Source organism: Vipera berus, assembly GCF_964194415.1.
Source record: "Vipera berus genome assembly, chromosome: 4".
Lineage (NCBI taxonomy): Eukaryota > Metazoa > Chordata > Lepidosauria > Squamata > Viperidae > Vipera > Vipera berus.
This window is the reverse complement of record NC_138206.1, coordinates 93,220,031-93,233,049: the sequence shown is the minus strand read 5'-3', so window position 1 is coordinate 93,233,049 and position 13,019 is coordinate 93,220,031.

Here is a 13,019-nt window from a genome sequence, read left to right as displayed (position 1 = left end):
AAATAGCTGCAACTTTCATCAGTTGTCAGAGCGCGAACATCCAACGTTGACACAATCATTTCCTTGGGGTGGTAGTGGTTCTGACTCTTAACTTTCATAACTTCATCTTTACAGATTTGGGCTATATGCTGATATTATGCCTTAGTTATGTGTCCTCTTTCCATGTTTTATACTTGTCATTTTTGTCCTTCAGTTTACCAGAGAACTCTTTAGGCAACTATGCTGGTTTTTTCTTGGATCTCTTATTTTTCTTTTTCAATGGTATTGTGCTGGACTGGCTTTTATAATCTCATTTTTCAGAATTTCCCAAGTTTCTTGAGTTGTTTCCCCTTTAAGATTTTCATCCAAGGAATCCTTCCCAAGCTCTCTCTATGTTTGTTGAAATCAGTTCTCTTAGAATCTAAGATACTAATTTGATTTTGTTTTGTTCTTGTATCTGCATTATATTGCATTCCAAAATGACATGGCCATTTTCTTCCAAAGTTCCTGAAACCTCAACTTCCTCAATCATTTCATCTCTGTAAATAAGTATTAAGTCCATTATAGCTGGCTATTTAGTTCCTTCCTCTACCTTTTGGATGACAAAGTTATCAGCTAGACTCATAAGGAACTTGTTTGATCTTTCACTTGATTCAGACTTTGTCTCCCGGTTGATATCTTCTATTACTACTGAAGTGTAGTAAGTACCCTCATCTGTGGTAGTGATGGAATGTCTGCAAGAAAACAAACAAGCTCAGAGAGCACCAAGGACCCTGAGCAATAAATATTCTCCTTTATTGATATCTGAATTTTCCTTCCTTCCCACCACTCCCTACTGCCATGTATAATTGGCTATGTTTGAGATTAGGTCCTAAATATCATAAAGATTGGTCACTTTCCCTTCAATTTTAGTTTAAAGTCCTTCAGATAAGCTGAGCCAGTCATTTTCCAAATATATTCTTCCCAGTTGTTGTGAGATGCAGCCCACCCCCTGCCAGAAGCCATTTATGTAGGTAATGTAGACCTTGATCTAGGAATCTGAAATTCTGTCAGTGGCACTATCCCTTAAGTCAGTGGTTTATTTCTAAAGTCCTATGTTCCCTCATTGGATGTTGACTTTTTGTTGGAAGTATGGATGAAAACCCCACCTGTGCTCCTAATTATTTAGCTTTCATTTTGAGCTGCTCATAGTGTCTTGATATTGTTTTCAGATTTATATCGTATCATTTGTCCTCATATGAAAGGGAAGAAAGAGATAATAATCTGTGAGTCTGATTATTTAGTAAGATTTTCAGTCATATCTTTCATTTTCACTCCTGGGAGACAAGATATTTTCCTAGATTGATTGTCCAGTCTAAAAATTGCTGATTCCCAAAATGCAGTTAACATGATTACATTCTCGGCATATTTTCAATCATTTCTTTGTGTTGAGGGGGCTTCGAGTCAGTTTTGCGTCCTGGTGACTACCTGGAGAAATCTATGCAGTTTTTCTGGCAATGTTTTTGGTAATGGCTTACCATTGCCTGATTCTTCAGACTAAGAAAAAGTGACTGGTCCAAAATCACTCATGCCTAAAGTGAGATTAGAATTTAGAGTCTTCTGGCTTCCAGCCTGGTACCTTTAACCATTACAGGAAACTTGTTCTCCTCATTAGATTACTTTTAAAATTTTGATTTATTAATTAGAATAATCTCAAAGTACCTTACATGGAAATCTTCCTTTGTTGTAACCACACAACAACAGCCCTGTGAGGTAGGTAGGATTGAGAGAGAATGACTGGACCAAAATCTTCCAGCTAGATTTAATGGCTCAGGGCAGATCTGAACCTAAGGCTTTATGGCCTTTCTCCAATACCATAATCAGTATACCAATCTGGCTCTTGGAGCCATGCTGGCCCATTCCTTCCAGGAGCTGCACCTACATATTTGAGGAAGTGGCATAGCCATAGAAGACCTCCAGTTGTGTACCCTTGATCTAGGAAAGGAGGATTGATCACTGGAATAGCTGGCATTTTAACTTGATTCCCAAACATTATTCTTGTATTCTTACAGAATACAAGAGGTTTTTGGGACTTTTTTTCAAAGTTTCCAAAGACAACATAAATGCTTTTATAGTATTTTTTTCTATTTCATTTCTTTGGGCCCCTTCTTGTCATAGCACAGTCTCTATGAGAACACATGACCCCATATTAATCATAAAATTTGCTTGTTTTTATAAAATTGTTGTTCCATTTATCAAAAGACAAAGCATGCTGTTGAAAGATATTGATGAGTAAATGTGAGAAGTAGTTTTTGGGCTTTATATTTAATCTATATTTTCTGCTATTTCTGTTGTTTTCTATATTTACCCAAACTGTGGTGAGCTCTGATAAAATTTGCCACAATGTCAAAACGCCTCCAAGGGTTGGCTTCAAAGGAGGGAGCTGAATGGGAACACAAAGAATGGCGTGGTGGGAGGGGGGTTGAAATTCACCAGAGCAGCCAGCAATAGAAGATTTATTTTCACTAGGCCTTCCTAACTACTGAATTAGTTGCTTCTCTAATGAGCAAATGATCCCACAACTTACATATGTGGGAACTGAACTGTGCAAGCCTCTTTTCAGTGGTGAAAATGAATGCCAAATCTATTCACCTTTATGTTCATATGATAGTGATTTTGTCTTAATTTAATAATCCATACAAAATTGTGGGCAGGTTTTAAGAACTCCAGATCTTCTGCTAAAACAATACAAAAAGCAGTCTGGGAATAGAAGGAAATTTTGTTTTGTTTTGTTTTTTTAAACCAATCAGTCAACCTCAACTATCTTAATGTTGAGGCTAGAAAGTCTGCAGCAAAGAAAGAATACAGCTAGAACTCATTCCTTACCCTCTGATAGGGTAGAGGAAATGCCAGCTGTATCCAGATTCTGCTTAACTGCAGTTCGCAAATTCACTCATTATTGATCCTGCAAGGTCTGGCTGTTGTGACTGCACTTCAACAACATTAGAAAAAGGTCCAGCTCTGCTCTGGGTGTATAAGCGTCAGGCAGATTGTAGGAAACTTTTATGATAGCTGAGATAAAGTCTGAATGATAATGACTGTAAGTCATACAATCCAATAATTAGGCAGTTCTCCAGCTTAAAGCAATGCTCCTTTTTTACCATTATATAATTCCTATGCAGATTTTGCTAGGACTCTTGTAAGCAACAGCAACAGGAATGAATATCAACCCTATATTTTTAGGAGCATCATTGCTGCAATTTCCTTATAATCCCCTTAGAGTAGAGCTGGTGTTATTTATCTAGGCTTCCTTTACTGTCAGGAGGCTGGCAGCCCTCCCCAGTGATTCTTATCTAATTGCATTTGCCATGCACATACATACATAGAATTGAAGGCAGACGGGAGATTAGAGTCAACGCTGCAACATGCTCTGTGCAGAAGTCCCACCTTTCCCACATTCAGGATGGTTTGGCTACCACCCAGATCTTTCAATCCTTTCCAATTAGCACAGCCAGGCATTCTTTCCCAGCCCCGAAAACACCAAGGCGTATTTTTAACTCGACACTTTCCCTCCGCTGAGCTTCTGGAACCCCGCTGAGCCTATGGAGTTCCAATCAGTGGGCTCCTTCTGAGGCTGCCCTTCACAAGATTGCCCATGAAGTTAGAGGAGAAATCCCCTAATGAGCATAGAAAACCTTCCTGTCCGAAATGGCATATTTTGATTCATCAATGGCTTATTGATGGCTGGTTTATCATGCCAACTGAAGGCACAGATTTCCAGGCAAAGTAGATCATCAATGGATAATCATTAATCTTGATACCTTCTTTTACAGCAAATGTTTTAGGTTAAGAGATTTTTAACCTTACTGTGCTTTGTTTCAAGGCATATCTGTACGTCTTTTTTTTCTTCCCAGTAGTACAAATGTGAGATGCTGCTGTGGTCTTAACATTTCCCAAGTCACTCTGAGTCTTTGGTCCTTTTTCTCAGCAAAGTATTGAAGTTTATAAATACTTTCTTAGTATTATTCAAGCTGAAAATTAGTTTTGATCTTTTCATTTATTTTTTATTTATTTAGTACCTGTATTATAAAACCCTAAAGGGAAAGATATTAAATTATCTCTGTGGTTCTCATTCATGCAGCATTGTAGTATTTAGACTTTTTTCATCTTTTAATAACAGTATCTTGGGATTATTAAGCCAGTTAACTTTGCTATCAGAAACAAAAAAAGTTTTTTCCTTTGTAATTTGCATATATTTATTAGCAACCTGGAATATGTATGTATGTATGTATGTATGTATATGTGTGTGTGTGTGTGTGTGTGTGTGTGTGTGTGTGTGTGTGTAAAGTGTTTGTTAAGTTTGAAATGGCCATTTCAGTCTCCCTTTAATTCTTTGTTAGCAATCCAAAAAATTTACATACACACACACACACACACACACACACACACACACACATAAAGGAATTCCGTTTGGTAAGCTCTAGGAAGAGTCTTCTCTGCTGTTGCACCTGCCCTGTAGCATATTCTCCCCCTCCCCCAGAGATGAGGCAGGCCCTCACTCTTTTGGCCTTCTGAAAAAGGAGTTAAAATGTGGCTCTGCAGCTCACATGGGGAGCCCAGAGGAGCACGCAGCATGCAGTTTAATCACCCTTGCCTCCTTGAAAGCTTCTATTTTTTATATACTGTTTTTATGTTTTAACATTTATTGTACACTGCCCAGAGACCCTCTCTGAAGAAGATGGGCTGATCAAAAAATGTGAAATAAATAAATAAATAAATAAGATTATTACTAATCTTAAACAAATGTAATTAACTTACAGTTGATGACAGAGAAGCAAAAGTGGTGACTTGTTTTTTCAGCTCATGAAAGACAGAGATGGACAATGTACTGAAGTAGTAAAGAGAAGTTTTATCCTATGGAAAGAGGCAATATGAAATTAAGATCAGACAATAAAAAGTAAGGAAATATCATTCATAACAAATAAATTGGGAAAGTGATGGTTTTTCCGTAGTAATACACAGCAATGAAAGATGGATATTAAGAAAAAATAAGAGAGAACTGTATGGATTTGGAGATGGCTATTAACTGCAAGAGAAATTAATCAGTCAGTCCTGGTCTGATAAAAGTTGTCTACTCTTTTGAAACAATGAACTGCATACCGAAATTCACATATTTGGGGCAGGTGATATGAGCCAATGGACTAGAAAAATATCCTTGGAAAAATCTATAAATTTATTGATAGACAAGGTTCAGCATAGTTCATGCAACATTTATTCATAAAATCAGCAGAAGCTGAACCTGACTTACTGGTATTAAAGGAAGGGGAGTAATTACCAGTAACTTCTTTGCTGAATGAGTGTTCCTTTGGGACTATCTCCCTCATCAAAAAGGATATGTGTTGTTAAAATTTATAGTGCAAATGTCAAGACCCCTTAGGAGACTTCATCAAATAATCTAATAAACATCTTTATGATACATCCTATAATTTGCACATAGAGATGAGTCCAATTCTGTTCATGATTGGACTCTGCCAAGTAAGTTGGTATATAACTTTAGCTTTGCACAATCTTGGAAAATCCAAACCCAATATGTCTCCAGAGTCATACAGTTTAATAAGAATAAAATTTCAATTTTATTGAGCTAATCTTCTCAAGTTTTGAGAGAATATATTTTTAACCTTTTGACAATAGAAGAAGACATCTGTATCTGGTAGAAGCTTGACTTTGAAGGGCTTGGTTTGCTTTTTAAAAAATGAACCCTATGGTGTTACTTCGTGAGCTGCTTTGGGTTGTGCAGTCAGCAAAACAGTAGAGCAGAAATTTCTCCCTGCATAAAAATAAGGTAATATTATTATTGTTTAAAGATATTCAAATCACAGCACTTTATGTAAAGTTTTATTTCTGTTTCACAGTTCCAGAGCTAACTTTTGAGAATATCATGACATAATTATTCAAAGGATTTATCCAGGACAAAATATTGAATTTATGTACACTGTTAAAACGCAAGCTGAATCCTTTTATTGTCATTGTATTTCATTATTTTATTTAGCTAGGTCAATTTTTCATATTCACTAATATAAAATATTACCTGTGTGCACAAAAAGGTTATAAATAATTTTAAAAATAAAAACAGATACCACCCCATCAGCGCTGACACTTCAAATAGCTCCAAAGCTGTTGATATTCTGGCTATCAAAATGAAGAATTCAGTGGCAAAAGTAAAGGTTTTTGTAGCTCTATCTGTGGCACCCATATGATTTGTCAATAATGCCCCTGATGTGCCAAAACAATATAATAGGTAATTATAATGTTAGCTAATACACACACACACACACACACACACATAGTAATTCCCATTTCCCCACAGTAATCTAGAATAACTCATTTCAGACATTGTAAGCAAGACTTAATGGGAAATTTACAGAAGTGATCTAGTATATTAATAGGCAATATATTGGAAGAAAGTAATGTAATTCCTAACAAAACGTATTTTTAAACTCTCAACTGGCTTTGCTCACTTTAGGGCAGGGGTGTCAAAACTCACAATGTCACGTGATGTGTTGTGACATATCGTGACTTTTTTCCATTGCCAGCAATAATGTGGGTGCAGTTTCGACATGACGCATCTGGCCCACAGGCGGGCAGTTTGACATCCCTGCTTTAGGGGCAAGATCAAACAGCATTGTTTGTTTCCTTTGTTTTCTTTTTATTTGTATTGCTTAGTTTTTTTTAAAAAAGGTATTTTTTATTAAGGTAAAATGAAAAATATGTTTGGTTCTTAGGTGTTCTTTTGTATTATTTAAACTCTCAATATAAATATTTAAAAATAATCAAATAAAGCTAGTAAAATTAAAATAATTTAATAAATAAAATATGGGGAAAAGCATACATATTCTGGAGTGTTTACAATGTTTTTGTTTGTCTTAATAATAGTTTAGTTCATTAATAATAGAGACATTATTGCTAGAAACCATTTTCTCCATTATCATCACATTTTTGTACCCTCCGCTGCTGAGAGGCCTTCATTTCCAATATATATGTTTTAATAAAAGAACAAAGCAGCAACAGTTGCTAAAATACAAAAACTGCCATAGAAATTAAGAGTAATCTTGTAAATCCAAGTTCAGAATGAAATAGATATGTACATAGGACAAAAGGCATCCAGTACAAAGGACTTTTGGCTCAGTATATTGTTCAAATCGCTTAATGTGTCCTTCCGTCTTCATTATTAAAATACAGGGCAGCAATTTTTAACTTTGTGTTCTAGCAGCATGGGCTTATCTGCTTTGAAGTATGCAACTGAGTGAGCAAAATCTATTTGTCCTCTTTTCAACTGAGCTATTTGAAGTCAGAGTCGGGTGATGACGATCCTAACCCCAAAGAAGATTTCATTACTTACTGTCTAGTTTTAGAATATGGTATCTCGATAGGGCAGATATTTCAGAAACTTTGGAGATCAAAACAGAAAACGCTTTATTCTAATAGATTTCCAAAGGCATCTGGTAAGTTCTATTAATTTCACTTGAATGAACCTTCTTATATATTTGCATAGAAAAATAAACTTGGGAAAATAGGCAATTTACAGCAATATACCATTTGATTGAAGTTTATTTATCAGGGCTGCACAAAGTAATTGAAAGAGGTGCTTCACAAATGCACAGGAGTGAACAAAGCGCCTCTCTTCCAAGGGTTGAAGCTCTCATGTCCTTTGCAAGGCTCGTGCGGGCGCTTTGAAGTCTGCCTGCAGCTGTCTTCATGTGCATGCCCAGCCCACACTTCTTCTAAGCCTTCCAGGAAAGTGAAGTAGCTGCGCAGCAAACACACATGGAAGAAGTCCTGTTTGGGTTTTGAAGCAGCCTTAAAAGTCTTGCAAAGGGCACAGCTCCTTTTATCCTTTGAGAAGAGGTGCTTGGTTCAATCTAATGCATTTGGCAAAGCCTCTTTCAAATGCTTTGCTTAGCCCTATTACTTAGTCTTACCAGGTTGAATCAATATTGATGGTCTGCTAGTGGAATCAAAACTCCTGATAAAACTGAGTCTCTTTTCCCCCTGCAGATCCTGTGGGCCTCAGATATTTTCAAAAAAGGTGGATGACCCCTCTAAAGCAGAGTGAAAGTTCACTCTACATGTTTTCTCCTATGGCACACAGACCTCTAGACAGAGTGAGTCACCTAATTTACACCAAGGCTGTATGAATTCATCTTAAATGGTTTGGAGATGTACTCAGTTCTCGGTAGTATTTGTTAGAATTAATGATGAAAACTGCTATGAGATTAAGTATGATGATCTAAAATTAAAAAGTAATTAAAAGATTGCATTGTCTTTATTTAAAATAATCACCAGTTAAAATATCTAGCAATACTGAATAATTTAGATATTTAACATGGATTTTGCAACCTTAATCCTGATTCCAATCCTGAAGACTCAAACTACAACTTCAAATCCCCAGTTTGTGGGAGAGTTGTATTTCAACCTAGTGGGCACCAGGCTTCAGAAAAGTTTTAATAGGTCTATCCCTTAATTGTTCAATGCAGATTAATGTATGGGGTAATATAGGAAAATGAATCATCAAATTTAAAACAATCAATTTAAAAGACTGAATGTGAATTGAGTATGTCAATTGATAACTGCCTTTTTGGGTGTGTTTAAAAGCTATACAGAGAAGATAAAGCTATTGAGGGATTACGATCTATTTGTAAGTTGAAAATGTAGCTAGAAAAAAATGCTAGATATACTAGATCATTTCACCAGATGTCATTCTAAAAAAATAAGAACTATGTATGTAGTATTAATCTTATGTATTTCCTAAAACAACTAATTCATTAAAATATGTTTTACAAATACAGTAGACCTGAATAATGGTGTTGCAAGCAACTAAATGGAACAAATAGAGAAGCAACTTTAATAAACTATTATTCATAATTAAGTAGTCAACCAATGGTCTTGGTTATGAAAGTACCTTGTGAATTTATATGATAGAGTGAATTCCTATTTCCTATTAACTTGTTTGAATTGTAATAGTATTTATTATATTTTAGCAGCACATCTGTTCTCTATATGAGAACCCAGGATTCCTTTTGATTCCTTTTCTTCAGAGGGGCTGGATAGTTTTCTAGAATGAAAAACAAGACAAGACAAACAAGCCCACCTCTCCTTCATCTGCCACCCCTTCCAGATTAAATCAGGAAAGAAAAAGAATTTCTGCAATTCCCAAGTACTTAGGATATTTTTAGAACACCTTCTCCGAGTAGAGGAGAGACACTGCCGTAGTCTATAGTATACATCAATCTATGACCACATATGGATGACAAGAATGAGCCCAAAGTGCAGATCATGACTTGCTGCTGTGATAAAAGCTGTTTCTGTTTGCTTTTGCATCCATGCATTGCAGTAAATGCCACCAGGGATGTAGAAAAAGTAAGTATAACTTCCTTTGTGTCAGTCAAAGGTAATGTAGGATAAAACTTATATCTACTACTATGAAACTCCTATCACTTCTTCTAACAAGGTTGGTTAATTTACCCTTGCATCTTAAGTATATGGGAAACAATAATGTTCAAGATACAACATTATGGGTATTATTTTTCTTGTTCTTTTTAAAATGCATACAATACATTTAAATGAATTAAATGATTTTTTAGGAAAGGTGCCCCATGATGTAGCTGTGTGTAACTATATATAGCTTTTGTTGTTTTGATTATCATCTGAGTTGTATGTTATCTCTAAAACAATGGGACCGCAGATCACTTACTCCTAAAAAATACACACTATTTAGAAAATTCCAGTTCAGTAACATTAACAGTTACGTTCCAGTCAGAATCAGGTCCCTTTTCCAAGAACAGCAGAAGAAGAAATGAGGATCAGACAAAAGAAAAAAATGTAGAAAAGAAAGCAAAAGAATATTCAGAAAACATTCTGAGAATAACCTACAATAATCCTGGAAAAGCTATCTAGGATGGATTCTTTGCCCCCCCCTCCACCCACCACCCCCCCTGGTTCTCCCCCTTCCCCAGTCATAGGAAAATACATTTTTTAAACAGCATTTCCAAAGACATCCATAGCGTATTTCAATTTTGGAACATGTAACCGCAGTTAGTAAGGAAGTGGGTCTCACATACTGTAATATAAAATAAATGCTTTTATTTAATGGGATGAATACTGGTGTTGTGGAGATGTGTTAAAGACCTGTAACACTGTTAAGCTCTACACATGTTTGTGATGGGAAATGTAGATGAAATTTAGAAACTCATTCTTAACTAAGAACTTTAATACAATTCAAGTAATGTTATTTTTCTATTAAAATGTGGAAAAATGCTTTCTGCCATTCATTAAAACAAACCTGTCAACAAATTAGATCATTTGCTTGATTTCTCCTCTGTACCAGGTAGAAAGAGCAGAGTCTGAGTGACCTGTTCCCTTGGGCACCAGCATTATACTAAGCACAAATGACTGTGTCTTTTACCTCATTGATAGATCTAACATTAATAAAGACCTATTGGCCAAACCTGAAGCAATTTATGTAATTATGCACGTAATGTATTTCAACCAAGTACACAAAGAAGGTTTTAATAATGCCACTTAGGATGTAGATTTAACTTATACCACTATTTAGTTTCTCTTCCTTAATAGGATACTAAAAAGGAATTTTATGACAACATTATCAGTAGCATTTTGTGATAATTATAATAACAATAATAATACTGAGATATTTTTCAGTAATAATGGTGTTATTAATGAGATTTTTATGAAAGACAGACTTCTTTGGTATAATTATGAAAATTGATCTTTTGCATTTTAGTTATTCACTGAAATCAGATAAGTGGCTTAACTACATGTATTATTTCTAATAAATATTCAGAAGAATGCATTTAAACAAGGCTCTTCATTCTATTCTTGCTCATATTCCTTGCATTTAAATAAAAGTGTAATTGCTCTGCTTTTTTTTTTAACTGCTAGTTTGGATTAGCTGTCTAACCTGTACAGTGTAGCTGTTTGCTGTTTGCATTTTTAATAGCTTTATTACCATTTGGTGAAGCCTTAATTTCTGACTCCCTTGAAGAGTCCTGCCGTTAAGTCAGCTCTACAATTTAACCAGCAATAATCTGTCAAGATAAGATAAAGGCCTAAACCAGATGAAATGCAGTATTTTTGTGTAGCGTCCTGTCATTGTTAAGTAAAGATCAGAGTATGTCAAAATGGAACACTTAAAAGTTTAATAAATTTTGTAGCTTAATTTTACAGTTTACCTTTGAAATCATTGGTACAGGAATACAATCATTTGTTCACTATTGGAATACATATATATTTATATATATATAATCCTTCAACACATCCATATTTGGAGTGACACATTGGTAAAAAGTAACTAAAATCAAATTTCAGAGTATACTTAGAGCTTCTACACATAAAAGAGGCCCAGAGACTTCTCCTTTCTTGATTTGAGTACATAGCTGTTAGTACATACGGCAGAGAAGAACCTGGACCAGTTAATATATACTCTGAGTGAAGGTACTGAATAGGCAGACCAACCCTAAGATGATGAACATATATACAACGTAAATCTCACCTTTCCATCAAGGAAGAATGATGGGACAAGTGACCATGCTGAATGTTGTCCTCTGTGCACATATAAGATTTCACAGAGAGAATGAATGAGGCCAAGCAGAGATCACCTCAGACTTATTCCACCTGGATTTTCCTTGGTTGCTAGGGTCATTGCTAATAACCTACTTAAGGGCAATGAATTTTTTTTAAAAAAATATAGGTTTTACTCTGTTCTTAATGCTTCTTATAAGCTAGCTCAGTTGGATTTGTAGCCTAAAAGACAGGACATAAATAATGACAGAATGATAAAGGTGAGGATTATTATTGAAAAGAAGAATTATAAAGAGGGGAAAATGCAAGACTGAAGTTCCATGGTGCAAGATATAGACATAAGAATACTGCTGTTATTACCTATCACAGGCCATTGGTGACTTTCCACAGGCTGCTGCTATGCTTCAGTGTTCCTCAATGATAGGTATCAATTAGAACCTGTGCACCATCACATTATCCTGCAAAGAGCAGGGAGTCTGCCCATTTTGCAAATGAAGCAGATTACATAATCTGCATTATTTGCATAACGATGTCATGAAGCTTGTGATATCATTTACTCTCTTGACCATTCACTGCAGAAACCCATCATACCACCTCTTTTCTTCTTTCAAACAACACTCTTTTGTGCCAGTCTCTTACTGATGTTTGCCATCACTGCAACCACAATCATTTGTTCCTTAAGGTATCCTTATGTCAGCCCAAGTTCCAAATGATAGATGTTTGTAAAAATCATAGTTTAGTAATGAACAATAATATTCAAAAGGTTATAATTTCCAGCTACACACTGTGTTAACTATAGGATATGAATTGATTATAATACCTTCACTTAAAAGCACTTTCTTAATACGTTTATGCTGTCTTACCATAGAAGCATTTGAATTTTTAAAATGACTTTTTAGAGGCTAATGGCAATACTAATGTTCTGTAAAAAAATGCTTTGTCATTGCATCTTTTGTCTGATTCTAAAGGCTTTCAGGAGAACTGTTTTTCCCCGCTCCCTATATTTCCAAGTAAATATATTTCAGGACTAGAGTTGTTAATATAAGTTTCTGGGTGGGTGCATATGTATATCTATATATTTACAGATATAGACTTAACTATATCTGTCTATCATAAGCCTTCTTGCTTGGATAAGCAAAAGACCAAATGCCTAGATCAATAGCAGAGTCATTCCCTACCTGTGACAGAAGCCCAATAAAAATATGTGTGGTAGGATATACTTATAGAGTGATATTTCTTAACATGGGCTGGTGGAACAAATAAGAAGAATTAACAAGGGTTTCCACATCATTAACAATAGTACATTGGTCATAAGCCAAAATCTGACAATAACTCACATTTGAAAAAAGTTTCTTTCAGTGTGCCTTCCTGCCATAATTATTGCAGGTTTAGCGGGGAACCAGATCTGTAGTGATGTAAAACTCAGCACAATGAACTTGACAGACAGCCAGATTTCTGTTTTCAGT